Below are 15,150 nucleotides of genomic sequence, written 5' to 3'. Positions count from 1 at the left end.
TATGTGCAATGCTGATCAGCACTCAGCGGCGTTAGGGCGCAAAAAAATAAAAAATTTTTTTGGGAAAAATAAAAATAAAAAATCTTTTTAACCCAAAGCAACTGATCAGTGAATGATATTCACTGATCAGCCGCTAGGGGGCAGTAGAGCGACGCTGCCGAGGACCCGAGCGTTTCCGAAGATTTCCGACGCTGGACGACCGAACCCGGAAGTAACCCGAAGAAGACGCGAGGACGGCGCGGACCGCAGATCGTCGCTCCGGACGCCCAGATTAGGTGAGTATGGTACACCTGCACCACACACACCTGTCCTGCACCCCTCAGCTAGCTAGCTGAGGGGTGCAGAACCCGGCAAAACTGTTTTTTTTACAGTTTGATCGCCATGATGGGCCTGCCGGTACTGGTTGGCCTATCAAGGCGATCGTGGGGGTGGCATCGGCGCCATCTTTCCCCTGTACACTAATGGCGATTGGTGCTGTCTCGGACAGCACCAATCGCCATTGCTTTCCGGGTCACCGATGACCCGGAAAGCTGAATTTAGCTGCAATATGCTGATCTGTATACACACACATTGATAGTGTCTCTAGACACAAGAAGAGGCACATCGGGAGACGCGTCTACTCCCCTGTGGACAAGTTCCAGTCTGTCCATCCACAACTATTCACTGACAACATCATTACCTTCCCCCCGTACTCCCAGTATAAAGCAGCCACTACACTTTGCATTAAGTTTTTTTCATTATGGTGACAAATAAAACCAGTGCTCTGTATATGAGACATTATAGTGTTAAATGATGAGGCAGAAGATACAAGGTAGATAAGTATTAGTTACCTACAGAGAGATGGATATAGGTTGGTATAGGGTAGGTAGGTCATGAAGTGGTCTTAGCATCTTCTTTTTCGGTTACTTGTTAGATGGTTGAGACGTCTTCAGAGTAGAGGAATATCCGGTTCATATATTAGAGATGCTGGACAGATCCTAGCACCTGTCTGACATCTACAGACAACAAGTACTGGTGGTAGATGTCATTATACCCAGATTATATCAGAACATCTTATTTTGAGACATCCGGCTTACTCTGCCACCATCATATAACTAAAGCTACACTGTCATTGGATGAGAACAACTTGACTTCTGCCATGTTTTCTTGCAGGACATTACACCATCAGACAGTGAATGGATTCATCTGCACATTGCAGCTGCTAATCGAGAGATCCACCAATCAGGGTTGGTGAAGCCGGCGGGGACGCCCCAATCACCTGGTAGGGTTCTCTTTTATAATAAGACAGAACTTTATACAGTATTATCTACAGACAAGATGTATTGAGGACGGGTCATTATCTGTCTCTGTGGTCTGTCCTGTAGCTTGTCATAGTTCTGAGGGTCTTTTGTTGCGACTTGTTTTTCGGGGTTCATGGCGGTCATTTTTATTGGCAGTGTGCTTATAACTTACGCTTGGGGGAGTGGTCTGTGGGTGCAGTTGTTGTGGGAGTCTACGGCTGTCACTGTTGGGTAGGGTGTCTGTGTGTGGAGTGCTTCTTTATTGCATCATGACATTAATTTACATGCTATCACATGTACATTTATATTCGGGTGAGCACGCTGTGCCCTTGTTAATAACAGAAGCCTAGCAGTGATTGACAACCAGGTTTTTTGTAATATTAGGGATAGTAAAAAAAAAAGTTTTACCCTTCACATGCCATAGTAAAAGTGTCGCTGTCATATATATAATTTTTTATTTATTTATTTTTTGACAGATATCAATAGTTCAGGCGATTTTAAGAAACTTTGTAATTGGGTTTATTAGGTAAATATGCCATCATTTTCAATCAAAAAGACTTTCCCCAACTCCCCCCCCCCCCCCCTTTCTCTTTCTCATTCACTGCTCATTATCAGGAAATCTTGACTCTTTTACATCAGTCGGGCCCTGTGTAACCTGGGGAGGAGGGAGATTTGTCGGCCGCAGAGAGCAGAGAAAAAAGGATTACCCAGCGGGACTTGTCTGAAAGCCAGTATTCAGAGGTTAGAGAGGTCAGTGCTGACTTTAGAGGAGATAGCCCGGTGATGTAGCTGTAAATTAACTTTGTTGCCCTTTTTTGGTGCCTCATCTACCTCAACCCCTCCCCTCTCCATAATAGAAACATGAAGACAGGGGGGAGAGCTTAAAACTGCTTTTTCATGATAAAAATGCAGTTACAAAGTTTCTTAAAATTGCCGATCCGCAGCTAAGTTGATGGTGCAGATCTGCTGAGGATCTTCTAGGTGTGAACGTACTCTAAGGGTGGCATCACGCTTACAGGATCGGCAGCAGATTTGAATTACTGAACACAGCATCAAATCTGAAACACAGTGTATATGTGTTCTGTACACTGTAGGGCTATTTTCACACAATGTACATTTTATGACAAGAATGGCCGTTGTTTTCATAGTGAAATTGGTTGCATTGAAGTCAATGCAAACAACGATTATTCACACAATGTATTGAACAATGGCCGTTGTTTGATACAGCTTTTGAAATAATGAGCATGTGCATCATTACTGATCTTTGTGTTTTGATTTCACTGCATACGGCAGCATACTGTACAGCGGCGGCCCTCGGCAGCACCACACCTCCAGCACATAGGATCAAAGAGCATGAAGTCATGTCGGCACTCTATACCATTTTTTAACTATCTTATACCAAGCCTCCTGAAACCTGAACATAATTTGTGAACCACTGTAAAAACTCTATCCCTTTGCAGTGGGGTAAGTGCAGGGTGGGACTGGGACCAGAGGATTCTCCGGTAGGCCCCGGCCCCCCAAGCACACAGCACACTTACTGTCGGGCTCAAAGAATTGACATGTCAAGTGCCATAGCTCCCCTAATATGTCATGTACTTGGGCCTCCAATGTACTCCATCTTCCCTATGTGTAATTTAACCCCTTGCCGCAAAATGACGTTTGGGGAACGTCATGTAAAACAAGTAGTTCCCGCAACATGACGTTCCCCAAACGTCATGCTTTCCCTGCCTCCCCCCGCTGTCCCTGACGGTGATCGGGCAGCAGGAGGAGGCTGTGTCACAAAGCATCCTCCCGCTGCATCTGCCCGGAGGGGAGCCGCGCTCCCCGCGGGCAGTTAACTCCATAAACGCCGCGGTCAATGCGACCGCAGCGTCTATGGGGGAGATTTGAGTTCCCCCGCCGATCGGGCGGCGGGAGGAGGCTGCAGAACGTTGCCTCCTCCCGCCGCCACATCTGATGTGTCCCCCGCCCCCCCCCCCTCGTCCCCCGAAACCGGCGGATCGCCGCTATTACCATTATAGCGGCGATCGGCCGGTAACGGGTATTACGGGCGCCGCCGATCGCTTTCATCTCCCCCCACCGTGAATCCACGGTGGGGGGAGATGAAAATGTATAACTCAGACCCCAGATCAGCCCCCCTAGTGCCCTGATCACTAACCCTCCCCTCCCCGGGCGGCCATCACATCCAAGATGGCCGCCCCCATCCCTGCGAACAAACGATGTTTGTTCGCAGGGATGGAAATGAATAAATGATCAAAGCCCCATGCTCTCCGCCACCGGAGGTAGCGGAGAGCATGGGGCAGTGATCGGGGACACCCCCGTGTGGTCCCGGAGCAGGCGATCAGCGGTATATACTATATACCGCTGATCGCCTGTTCCCAGTGCAAAAAAACACTTTTTATCCCCTGTCACCATAAATCATTGGTGACAGGGGATAAAAAGTGTCAGTGTGTCGCCCCCCCACCCCCCCTGTCACCCCCGTCCCCCAGTCACCCCCCCTTCCCCATATACGTTACCTGCTCCTGGAGCTCCTTCCTCTTCGGTCTCCTGGCTGGTTATGAAGTGCGCATGCGCTTCACAACCAGCCAAGCTCTGAAAATTTAAAGTGACAGAGACCAATTTGGTCTCTGTCACTGAACTATGATTACTGTGATAGAAAATATCACAGTAATCATAGTAATACAGTGAAAATGAATGTATAAAGTACAAAAAGTGACAAACATACAAAAAAATAAAACACACACTTTTTATTATAGTAATAATTGCTAATTACCCCTAACCCCCCCCAGATTACCCGTCACCACCGCAGGTTGCCCATATCCGCCCCAGGTTGCCCGTAATCATGCCAGATTGCACGTAATCACCGCACGTTGCCCATAACCACCGCACGTCGTCCCTAACCACCGCACGTCGTCCCTAACCACCGCACGTCGCCCCTAACCACCGCACGTCGCCCCTAACCACCGCACGTCGCCCCTAACCACCGCAAGTCGCCCCTAACCACCGCACGTCGCCCCTAACCACCGCACGTCGCCCCTAACCACCGCACGTCGCCCCTAACCACCGCACGTCGCCTGTAACCACCATATGTTGACCGTAACTACCCCGAATTGCCAGTGACCCTCTCCAGATTTCCCGTAACCACGCCAGATTGCCTGTAAGGACCCCAAATTACAGGTACCCATCCCAGATTACCTATAAGCACTTCAGTTTATCCGTAACCACCCCACGTTGCCCGTTACCACCCCACGTTGCCCGCAACCACCGCAGGTTGCCCATAACCACACCAGGTTGCCCATAACCACACCAGGTTGCCCGTGACCACCCCACATTACCTGTAATCTCATTTTTTATTGTATTTTAGTAACTGCGCTATTCTAATAACTATTTCTAGCTGCGGTTTTGCTCCAGCAAATTGGCGCTCCCTTCCTTCTGAGCCCTGCTGTGTGCCCATACTGTGGTTTATGCCCACATATGGGGTACCGTTGTATTCAGGAGAACCTTCTTTACAAATTTTGGGGTACTTTTTTTCTCTTGTTCCTCGTGAAATTGAGAAATTTCAAACTAAACGAACATATTATTGGAAAAATTTGTGTTTTTCATTTTTACTGTCTAATTTTGAATACTTTCCTCTAATACCTGTGGGGTCAAACCGCTCAATGCACCCCAAGATGAATTCTTTCAGGGGTGTACTTTCCTAAATGGGGTGACCTTTGGGGGAGTTCTATTCTGCTGGCACTACAGGGGCGCTGCAAACGCACCTGGCGCTCAGAAACTTCTTCGGAAAAATCTGCACTGAAAATGCTAATTGGCGCTCCTTCCCTTCTGAGCCCGGCTGGGTGCCCATACAGTGGTTTATGCCCACATATGGGGTACAGTTCTACTCAGGAGAACCTGCGTTACAGATTTGGGCATGCAGCTTCTCCCCTGTTCCTAGTGAAATTGAGAAATTTCAAACTAAACGAACATATTATTGGAAAAATTCTAGTTTTTCAATTTTACGGTCTTATTTTAAATACTTTCCTCTAATACCTGTGGGGTAAAAATGGTCACCACACCCCAAGATGAATTCTTTGAGGGGTGTACTTTCCAAAATGGGGTGACTTTTGGGGGGGTTCTCTTCTGCGGACACTACAGGGGCTCTGCAAACGGACCTGGCGCTCAGAAACTTCTTCAGCAAAATCTGCATTGAAAAAGCTAATTGGCGCTCCTTTTCTTCTGAGCCCCGCTGTGTGCCCATACAGTGGTTTATACCCACATATGGGGTACCGTTGTATTCAGGAGAACCTTCTTTACAAATTTTGGGGTACTTTTTTTTCTCTTGTTCCTCGTGAAATTGAGAAATTTCAAACTAAACGAACATATTATTGGAAAAATTTGTGTTTTTCATTTTTACTGTCTAATTTTGAATACTTTCCTCTAATGCCTGTGGGGTCAAAATGCTCATCCTACCCAAAGATGAATCCTTTGAGGGGTGTACTTTCGAAAATGGGGTGACTTTTGGGGGGATTCTATTCTGCGGACACTACAGGGGCTCTGCAAATGCACCTGGCGCTCAGAAACTTCTTCAGCAAAATCTGCATTAAAAAAGCTAATTGGCGCTCCTTCCCTTCTGAGCCCGGCTGTGTGCCCATACAGTGGTTTACGCCCACATATAGGGTACCGTTGTATTCAGGAGAACCTGCGTTACAAATTTTGGCATGCTTTTTTTCTCATGTTCCTTTTGAAAATGAGAAACTTTAATCTAAACGTATATATTATTTGAAAATTTAAATTTTCGATTTTTTTACGGCCTAATTGTGAATAATTTCCTCCAGCCCCTGTAGGGTTAAAATGATCATTATACCCCTAGATTAATTCTTTAAGGTGTCTAGTTTCCAAAATGGGGTCACTTATGGGGGTTTCCAGTATACAAGCCTTCTAAATCCATTTAAAAAAAGAACTGGTCCCTAAAAAAAATCAGTTTTGGAAATTTTCACAAAATGTGATAATTTGCTAATAAATTTCTAAGCCCCGTAACACCCTAAAAAAGTAAAACATGTTTCCCAAATTATGCCAGAATAAAGAGGACATATTGGTAATGTGATTTAGTAACTAATTTATGTGCTATGACTTCCTTTTTTAGAAGCAGAGAATTTCAGAAGTTCATAAAATGCAACATTTTCAAATTTTTTATGATATTTTGATGTTTTTCACAAAAAATACACAAAGTAGTGACCAAATTTTGCTACTAATATAAAGTGTCATATGTGACGAAAAAACTATCTCAGAATCGCTAGCATACGTTAAAGCATCACTGAGCTATAAGCTCATAAAGTGAGACAGGTCAGATTTTGAAAAGTGAGCCTGGTCATTAAGGCCAAAACAGGCTTTAGAGGCAAGGGGTTAAAAACAAAAACAAAGCTATACTCACCTGCCTGCAGCACTCCTCTGGTGGTGCATTAGTGATGTCACTCATGCAGAAGGAGATGAGTCACCAGAGGAGCGCTGCAGGCAAGTGAGTGTGGCCAGAGGCAGAATACCAATGGTTCCTCCCTCTGTCAGTGCACTATTTAAAGGGGTACTCTAGCGGGGGGGGGGGGGGGGGGGGTGGCTGAGGGAAAAGACGTCCACTCACCTCCCCGCTTCCAGTGGCGGGTCCCGCATCGCGGCACTCCGGTGCCTGGTTCCCGGCCGCTTCCTGGTGTCTGACACGGGCCCGAGACGTGACGTCTCAGGTCCGCTCAGCCAGTCAGTGAGGTGGGATCAGTTTCAAGTCCGCTCAGATCCCGCCTCTGTAACTGACTGGCTCTGGCCCTCGGGCTCGGGCCCGCGTCAGACACCAGGAAGCAGCCGGGGACCGGAGCGCCGCGATGCGGGACCAGCCGCTGGGACCGGGAAGGTGAGTGGACGTCTTTTCCCTCAGCCACCTCCTCCCCAGTCCCAGCAAAGAAGTTTTTCTCCGACTGTCCCTTAAAAGTCCCCCGACTGTAATAAAGCGCTGTGTCGGTGTCCCTCCCCCGTGTTTTAACAGGGCCCCCGGCTGATGCGTCGCTCCCTGGGGGTGTACTGGGGATTCCCGGGGAGCGTACGCATCAGGAATGTTAGTGTGCGTCTTGGCACTTCCGGTACATGGAGAGTGTATTAGAGATGCTCCCTGTACTGGAAACACCAGCCCCGATGCACACTAACATTCCTGATGTGTGCGCCACTGGGAATCCCCAGGACACCCCCAGGGAGCAACGTAACCGGCAAAGAAGAGGAGAATAGAGCAACGGGGGAGCGTGTTGTAAGGTGAATTGTGTGTTTGTTTTTATTTGCTGTGCACAGGGGGCATCTATAGGGGGAATATACGGGGGGGGGGGGAGCCATCGATTGAGGGAATATACAGGGGAGAGCCATCTATAGGGGGAATATATAGGGAAGAGCCATCTATAGGGGGGAATATACAGGGGAGAGCCATCTATAGGGGGGAATACACAGGGCAGAGCCATCTATAGGGGGGAATATACGGGGCAGAGCCATCTATAGGGGGGAATATACAGGGGAGAGCCATCTATTGGGGGAATATACAGGGGGGCATCTATAAGGGGCAATATACAGGGGGCCCATCTATAAGGGAGAGTATATGGGGGGCATCTATAAGGGGGAATATACAGGGGGGGACATCTATAAGGGGGAATATACAGGGGAAGCATCTATAAAGGGCGATAACACAGGGGTTGCCATCTATAAGGGGTATAATACAGGGGGCCATCTATAGGGGGGGACAACAAAGGGCGGGGGCATATACTATAAGATCAGCCTACCCACTAAGTAAGGACACAAAGGGGCCAATACAGATGTGCAGTTTATAGAGAGATGAGGATGGTGCTGGAGTGAAGAGTCTAATATGTCTGTCTGGCAGATTCTGTGGATTCATTGCTTGGAGAAACGCTCATAACGGCCCACAGCAGATGGAGAAGAAGATGAAAAGGAAAGAACTCTGATCAGAGAAGACGTCCCCTGTGAGTCACCTGATATAACTGCACTGCACTGCACTGTAATGTATATGGTGTATAGAACCTGTGTAGAGCTGGGGTTACCTCTATATGACTGAGGTGATAGCGATCTGTTTACATTGGATTTATTCAGTAGCAGTGGTGGTGGTATCAGTCAGTATGTGGTGGTATCAGTCAGTATGCGGTGACGTTAGTCAGTAACAATATGGTGATGATGGTACTGGTCATGGTGTAGCGGTAATATTTCCCCCTTGTATAATAATATTATTGGTAATATTGGTCTCAGTATACAGGATTTAGTCAGTAACAGTATGGCAATAATATGTATGGTGATATTTCCTTCCTATATATTGGTAATATCTGTCTTGATCAGGATATGCTGGGAGTGGTAGTACAGTAGTACAATCCTCTGATAACTGCCACTGTAGACAGATGTATTGCTGGACCTTCAAGAAGCAGTTCAGTTTGTTTGTTTTTTTTTTCGCCCCCCCCGGGTAGCCCCTGTCAAGTATACTTACAGAAGATGATCGGTGTCCCGCGGCGTAGCTCCAGTCCCGTCCCGCGGTGTGGTTCAAATCGGGCGCGCGCTCACTCCCGCCGGCGCTGTGACTCCTCTTCTCGGCCTTGTAATTTGAACACCGGAAGTCACACGCTTCCATAGCGAATGCATGGAAGCAAGTGACTTCCGGCGTATAATCACTGGTCAGAGAAGAGGACTCGCAGCAGCCGGCGGAAGTGAGCGCGCCCGATTTGAACGGCACCGCGGGAACTGCTTCTTTCAGGGCTGATGGTTGTCACCCACAGATTGCAGCCACCAGGAGACTCTGCACACAGTGATTTATTAATAGGTTGTCCACTCAGAAACTACAACTCCCAGAATACCCTGAGAGCTGTATACATGTAGGGTGTTCTGAGAGTTTTAGCTCGACTGAAAATGTTATTCAAAAAGGATTTGTCACAGATACAGATGAATCCAGGGAAGGAGCGGGTCAGCATGTCGTGTCTTACCGGTTCTTTATTGGTGGGCCCCAAGGATCAACAATGTGGCGAGATCAACAATGTGTACATTGGTGAAATGAGCGTTGTGGAGGTACCGTGCCCAAGCACAGAGACTCGAAGGACATTTTATCGAACCTATATGCAGGAGTCGGCAGAGTATGAAGAAAATGTCTCAGCTGACTGATTCTCCAAGAACTTACATATATTTATGTATTTGCAAACCTGTCTATCATTAAAAGTGACCAATAATTCCCATATCTGCTCTTGTGTTCCATCAGGTGAAGATAATGGATGTCTGTGAAATATAAAAGGGACGTCAGTGATGTTACACCACAATGTGCAGAAGGTGAGGATCACTATGACTATTGTTCTTGGCTGGTTGTTGCTGCCATAATGTTATCATGGACCAGGGCAGTTTCTAAGGCATTTTGGCAACAGGGCAAATATTGATAAAAGCGCCGCCCCTCTCCCCCCCCCCCCCCCTTACTTATACCCCCTTATAGATGGCCCCCTCTCCCCCCTCCCATATAAATGGCCCCTTCTCCCACCCCCTTAATTATACTCCGTTATAGATGGCCCCCTTTCCCACCCCTAACTTATACCCCCTTATAGATGGCCCTCTCTCCCCCGCTCCCTTATAGATGGCCCCCCTCTCCCCTCCTCCCTTATCAATGCCCCCCTCTCCCTCCTCCCATATAGATGGCCCCTTCTCCCCCCCTACCTTACTTATACCCCCTTATAGATGGCCCCCATTCCCCCCTCCCTTACAGATGGCTCCATTCTCCCCCCCCCCCCCTTATGGATGACCCCCTCCCCCCCCCTTATCGGACGCCAATGATTCTGAGTGCGCTGGGTGCCCTCTACCTGTCAGCGCCCCGTGCGGTTGCCCGGCCTGCCCGGTCCTAGAAACTGCCCTGTCATGGCCGTACACGAGAACAGGGATCTCCAACCAGCCCGCCTCACTGGGAAGTTGTCACAGAAGAAAGAACCCAACCTCTTCAGTGCTGGGCTCATACATGGTGTGTGGGAATCTGGAGCTGAATAGGACATGACATCTGAATGGTATTCTCTTCCCTGGCTCATTGTTGGGCCTGGGTTTGTCATTTCTCTATCTATCTCTATATTCTTCTATATCAGAGATACAAATTCCGATGTGTAATAGCAGAGGAGTGAGAGATATACCGCTGTGCTATGCAGGACTGATGTAAGCACATGTAGCTTCAGAGTAACTGGTTTGTGACCACTGTCCTGGAGGATGTATGTTCTTCATATCACCTGGTTGTGTAGGGGGCACTTAATACAGCTTTACCCTGTGGGTCTTACAGGGGGCACAAAATAAGATACCATCACTGCATATGACACTGTGTAGGATATTATAGATAAGGATTCACTATTTCCCTATTGAGAGATGATATGTCAGCATTGGGTGACTGTTATTCATATAAGATTCTTCAAGGGATAATCCGGTGAAAATCTTTTTCTTTCAAATCAGCTGGTTTCAGAAAGTTATATAGATTTGTAATTTACTGCTGTATAAAAAGATCCAGTCTTCCAGTATTTGCCAGCTTCTGTATGTCCTGCAGAAAGTGGTGTATTGTTTCCAGCCTGACACAGTGCTCTCTGCTGCCACCTCTGTCCCTGACAGGAACTGTCCAGAGCAGGAGCCAATCCCCATAGAAAACATCTCCTGCTTTGGACAGTTCTTGACATGGACACAGGTGGCAGCAGAGAGCACTGTGTCAGGCTGAAAATAAAAAACATTTATTTCGTGCAGGACATACAGCAGCTGATAAGTATGGGAACACTGGAGACTTCTAAATAGAAGTAAGTTAAAAATCTATATAACCTTCTGAAACCAGTTGATTTAAAGGAAAGTGTTTTGCCTGAGTACCCCTTTCAGTTCCATAAGCTTCATAGGCAGTGGAGGTGTATTCAGTTTCAGGATAGTATGAACTGGGAATATGGCACGGAATATGAAGACTCCTCATTTTATTACACATCTAGGCTGTTTTGCTGTTCAGGGGGATGTGGTAGCTGGGTGACTACTCCTGTAGAAACTATAATGGCTGCAACATTCCTAACTAATAACAAAAAATGAGCGCGTTCTCCTGTGTGGGATGCAGAAACTCTGCTCCACCAGTGTAATAATAATAATATTTATTTGTATAGCGCCAACAGATTCCGCAGCGCTGTTGAAAACCTGCTGCTTGCAGTACCCCTGAATAGTATCCACTGATCACCAGGGAAATGGATCGGAATAGCTCTTCCTCAGACAGTGCTAGAAAAATATTACTTGTGCTGTTACCCCAATAAAGAAGGAATTCTCCTTATCATAATCCGTAGTTATAGTTTCTGGTTGTGTCAGTGTCCGTGTGGTGGCCCAGTTCCCCCACACGCTGTGGCGGAGTAACGTGTCCTCATATAATGTGATCAGATTAACAGCGGAGACCCCTCTAAGAAAATGTATTCTTTACCTGCAAAATGAATAAAGACAAGCACACAGATGTAGGGGGGTAAAAGGAACATTTTATTTATAGATAATGCAGGGGGGAGGGGTTATTTTTATTTATATATAGATTTATGTATATGTGTAAATTATTCACCTATCAAACTAAACCTATTTTTGGGCTGGTCCCTAACCTGTGTGATATGGGAGTCTAATTTTAGATATGTTTTAAGCTAGTAAAGATAGGGATGTGTGACCTAACATTATAAGAAATGAACCCTATTTACGGCTATGTTGATCCAGAGGAAGGCAAAAACCCCATTGGGGGAAAAATTCCTTCCTGACCCCAAATATGGCGATCGGAATAAATCCCAGGATCGAGCCGGTATCTAATCTACATGTACTAAGTGCTAGGTGTGAGTGCCTGTACCTATCCTATAGTGTGTGTGATGTGGATGTGGTGCGTGTGGTACTTACCTGGCCTGTGCTGAGGTGAGTTCAGGGATAATAGCCGCTACTCCGCGCCCCAGGACTACAACATGCGGCTATTGTTCCTGAACTCTCCAGATGGAAGCACAGGCCGCTCCTGGGGGTGTAGAGGGTCTTCAGGCCGGAGATGTCAGATGCCAGCCCGGGATTGGAGTACGCCATGGTCAAGGGCCTGGAGCAGTATCCTGATGGTAAAGGTCCGGCATGTAGATGTTATTGAGAGCGCTGATGTTCTAGGGCAGCCGAGGTGGCACACAGCAGCAGAGATGTCAAGTACAGGTCAGGAGGCTGGAAGCGGAGATCAGTTGGCACGGGCTCATCCTGCAAGACATAAGAGGAAGACGTCTGATAAACTTTTCTCTACAGCAGCTTCTGTTATAGTGGAATGGTCATGGTAATGAACCATCCAGCTACATAACAGCACATGTGATAGGTGTGCTGTGTGTATAGAGGCTGCTTACCAGATGGTCGTGGATTCCTTCACAGTCTAGATCTTCTCATCCATCTAAGGAGAAATAGAGACATAGTCACTGACAGAGATAGAAGACAAAGATGGGGACCCCAAGCTAACAAGAACCCACTTGATTGAATCTTACCGGGTCCAACTTGGTGACATGTAATTGAAGTCGTCCCGGGGGTGAAGGGTGTCGTTGTCCTCCGGCCACTGCAGATGTTGGTTTTGCAGAGCTGTCTCCATCGGCCTCCAGGGCGGTGTTACTCTCCTCTCCTCCAGTTCCTTCCAGCCGATGTTGGTGAAGAATGGATGCTGCCTGATGTTCCCGCACACACCCAGGCGCTCCTCAGGATTCTTGCGCAGCAGCTTCTTGATGAGATGTTTTCCGTCAGCGTCGATCCAAGATGGAAATTTGGGCCTCTCGGTGGTCATGGCCTTGAAAGCCTGTTGCATGACGGGGCCGTTGTAGAATGGGAGGCGTCCTGTGGCCATCCTGGACAGCACGATTCCCAGGCTCCACCAGTCCACTGCTGCGCCGTATCCTCTCCTGAGAAGCACCTCGGGGGCCATGTAGTGGAAGGTGCCCGCCATTTCACCGATGTTCCTGGAGGCGGTCACCCCATCTTCGGCCAATCCCAGATCGATGATACGGATGTGGCCGTCAGCATCCACCATGATGTTCTCCGGCTTCAGGTCTCTGCAACGAAAGAAGAGAATGATAAATCTGCCCAGTGATACATGAGACTGCGGATGGGTCACTGCATGACTGAGCAGACAGAGAAAGGTTCTACTTACCGATGGACGATGTTCTTTCTGTGGAGAAACTGGAGGCCACTTACCATCTCTGCCGTGTAGAATCTCGTGGAGAGAACAGAAAATGGTGATTAATAACACTCTTCTTTAACAATTGCCCTCACCCCCCAGAAGAAAACCCCTTCCTTACCTTACGTTGCCGATGTCCAGGTAGCCGCACATCCTTATCAATCCCTCAAGGCTGCCGCCGGACAGATACTCCGTGATGATGTAAGCGCGTTCCAGAGACTCGTGTGCGGCATAGATGTGGCATATGAATGGGCAGTCTCTGGACGCCAGGAGTATCCGCCGCTCTCTCATGATGACTCCATCGTTGTCCTCGTTCTTTTTGATGATTTTGATGGCCATGCAGATGTTTCGGCCGGGGACCGATGCCAGGACCACCTAAAGAAAACAAATCGAGAATACATATTAGAAGATGTGTATGAAAGGATTGGGTTGTGCTGTCAGTCTGTCGGTTGTGTTGTTATCGGATGCTCTATGGAGAGATCTTAAAGGGATATTCCACTACTACTATATGAGAATCCATGATATTGGCATGAGACGTCTTGGAGTTGTGATCAGTAATGTTCACTTCTCCGGGTACAGATAGGCTGCTGTAAGGGTTGTATTAATGCTATAGAGGTCAGAGTATGTAATTGTGCCTTACAGCAGCCTATATGGACTTGGGCATTGTTTATATCTATGTCCTCCTGTATAGGGAATCAGAATCCCGCTTTATAGCAGCCCTACACTTGACTATGGTGATAGAAGGGGAGATGAAGTATGGGGCATAAAGTAGTATTCATGGGGCAGGGCAATCTCTAGATGTCCTACCTGTTACTATACATTAACACTTCAGGTAGGGTTGTACAATGTGGGCAATTTCTTTTGTGGTAATTATGTTGGGTGTAGTAGTAGAAGCATAGTGGATGAGGGTTTTAGTAATAGGGGCGTATTGAAAGTAGTAGTATAAGGAGTAGAAGTGGGAGGAGTAGTAGCAATAGTGGGAGCAGTATGTAGAGTAGTATTATCAGGAGTGGGGGTAGTAGTAGCTATACTAGTGGGAACAGTATTGGGGGGGAGTAGTAGTGGGAGCAGTAGTATGAGGAGTGAGGGTAGTAGTAGCAATAGTAGTATCAGTTACCTTGTATTCGTGGTGGGGTTTTCACCTGCTCTCCAGTAATCACACCGGGTCTCTCCTGCCTCGGGGGCTGCTCAGTGCCCATCTGCCTCTGCTGCTCAGGGTGCTGTCACAGGCGGCGATCTCTGGGGTGTAGGCGGCCGGCTGGTGATCTCGTAGATAAGTGGATGGAGGCAGGCAGCGGTTCCGATCCTCTGGGTCCGGGCGGTCCAGCAGCAGATGCACTGACCTGCAGGAGGAGCAGCTTGCCCGCAGCGCCACTGCCCCCCTGCCCCCAGGTCAGATTGCTTTTTTTTTTTTTTTTTTTTAAATCAAATTTACAATTTTCCAAAAATTGAAATTGATTCCTAACATTCAGGTGCCTTATACTTACCCCATCTGGCCAAGTCCCGCTCCAGGAGCGGGAATTGGCCAGATGAGGTAAGTATCCGGGGTTCTAGTGGGGTGTCGGGCGGCCTTCACCCCAACACGGGGGGTGACAGGTTCCCTATAATCGAATGAATTCGATTAATCGCTCAGCCCTAACTACAGGTAAGGCTAGGTTCACACTGCATATTTTCCAATTG

At 47.7% G+C, this 15,150-nt stretch overlaps 1 long non-coding RNA gene across 1 annotated transcript; it reads right to left on the bottom strand.

The window, feature by feature from the left end:
- Window positions 1-11,765: 11,765 nt before the first annotated feature.
- On the bottom strand, window positions 11,766-12,893 carry LOC138772251 (uncharacterized). The gene is made up of 3 exons (XR_011359733.1): window positions 12,791-12,893; window positions 12,656-12,699; window positions 11,766-12,515 (listed from the first exon to the last, which is right to left on the bottom strand). It is a non-coding gene; the product is annotated as an uncharacterized lncRNA (long non-coding RNA).
- Between the last annotated feature and the right edge of the window lie 2,257 nt (window positions 12,894-15,150).

Source organism: Dendropsophus ebraccatus, chromosome 14, assembly GCF_027789765.1.
Source record: "Dendropsophus ebraccatus isolate aDenEbr1 chromosome 14, aDenEbr1.pat, whole genome shotgun sequence".
NCBI classification, from domain to species: Eukaryota; Metazoa; Chordata; class Amphibia; order Anura; family Hylidae; genus Dendropsophus; species Dendropsophus ebraccatus.
This window is presented reverse-complemented; position numbering and strand designations above follow the sequence as displayed.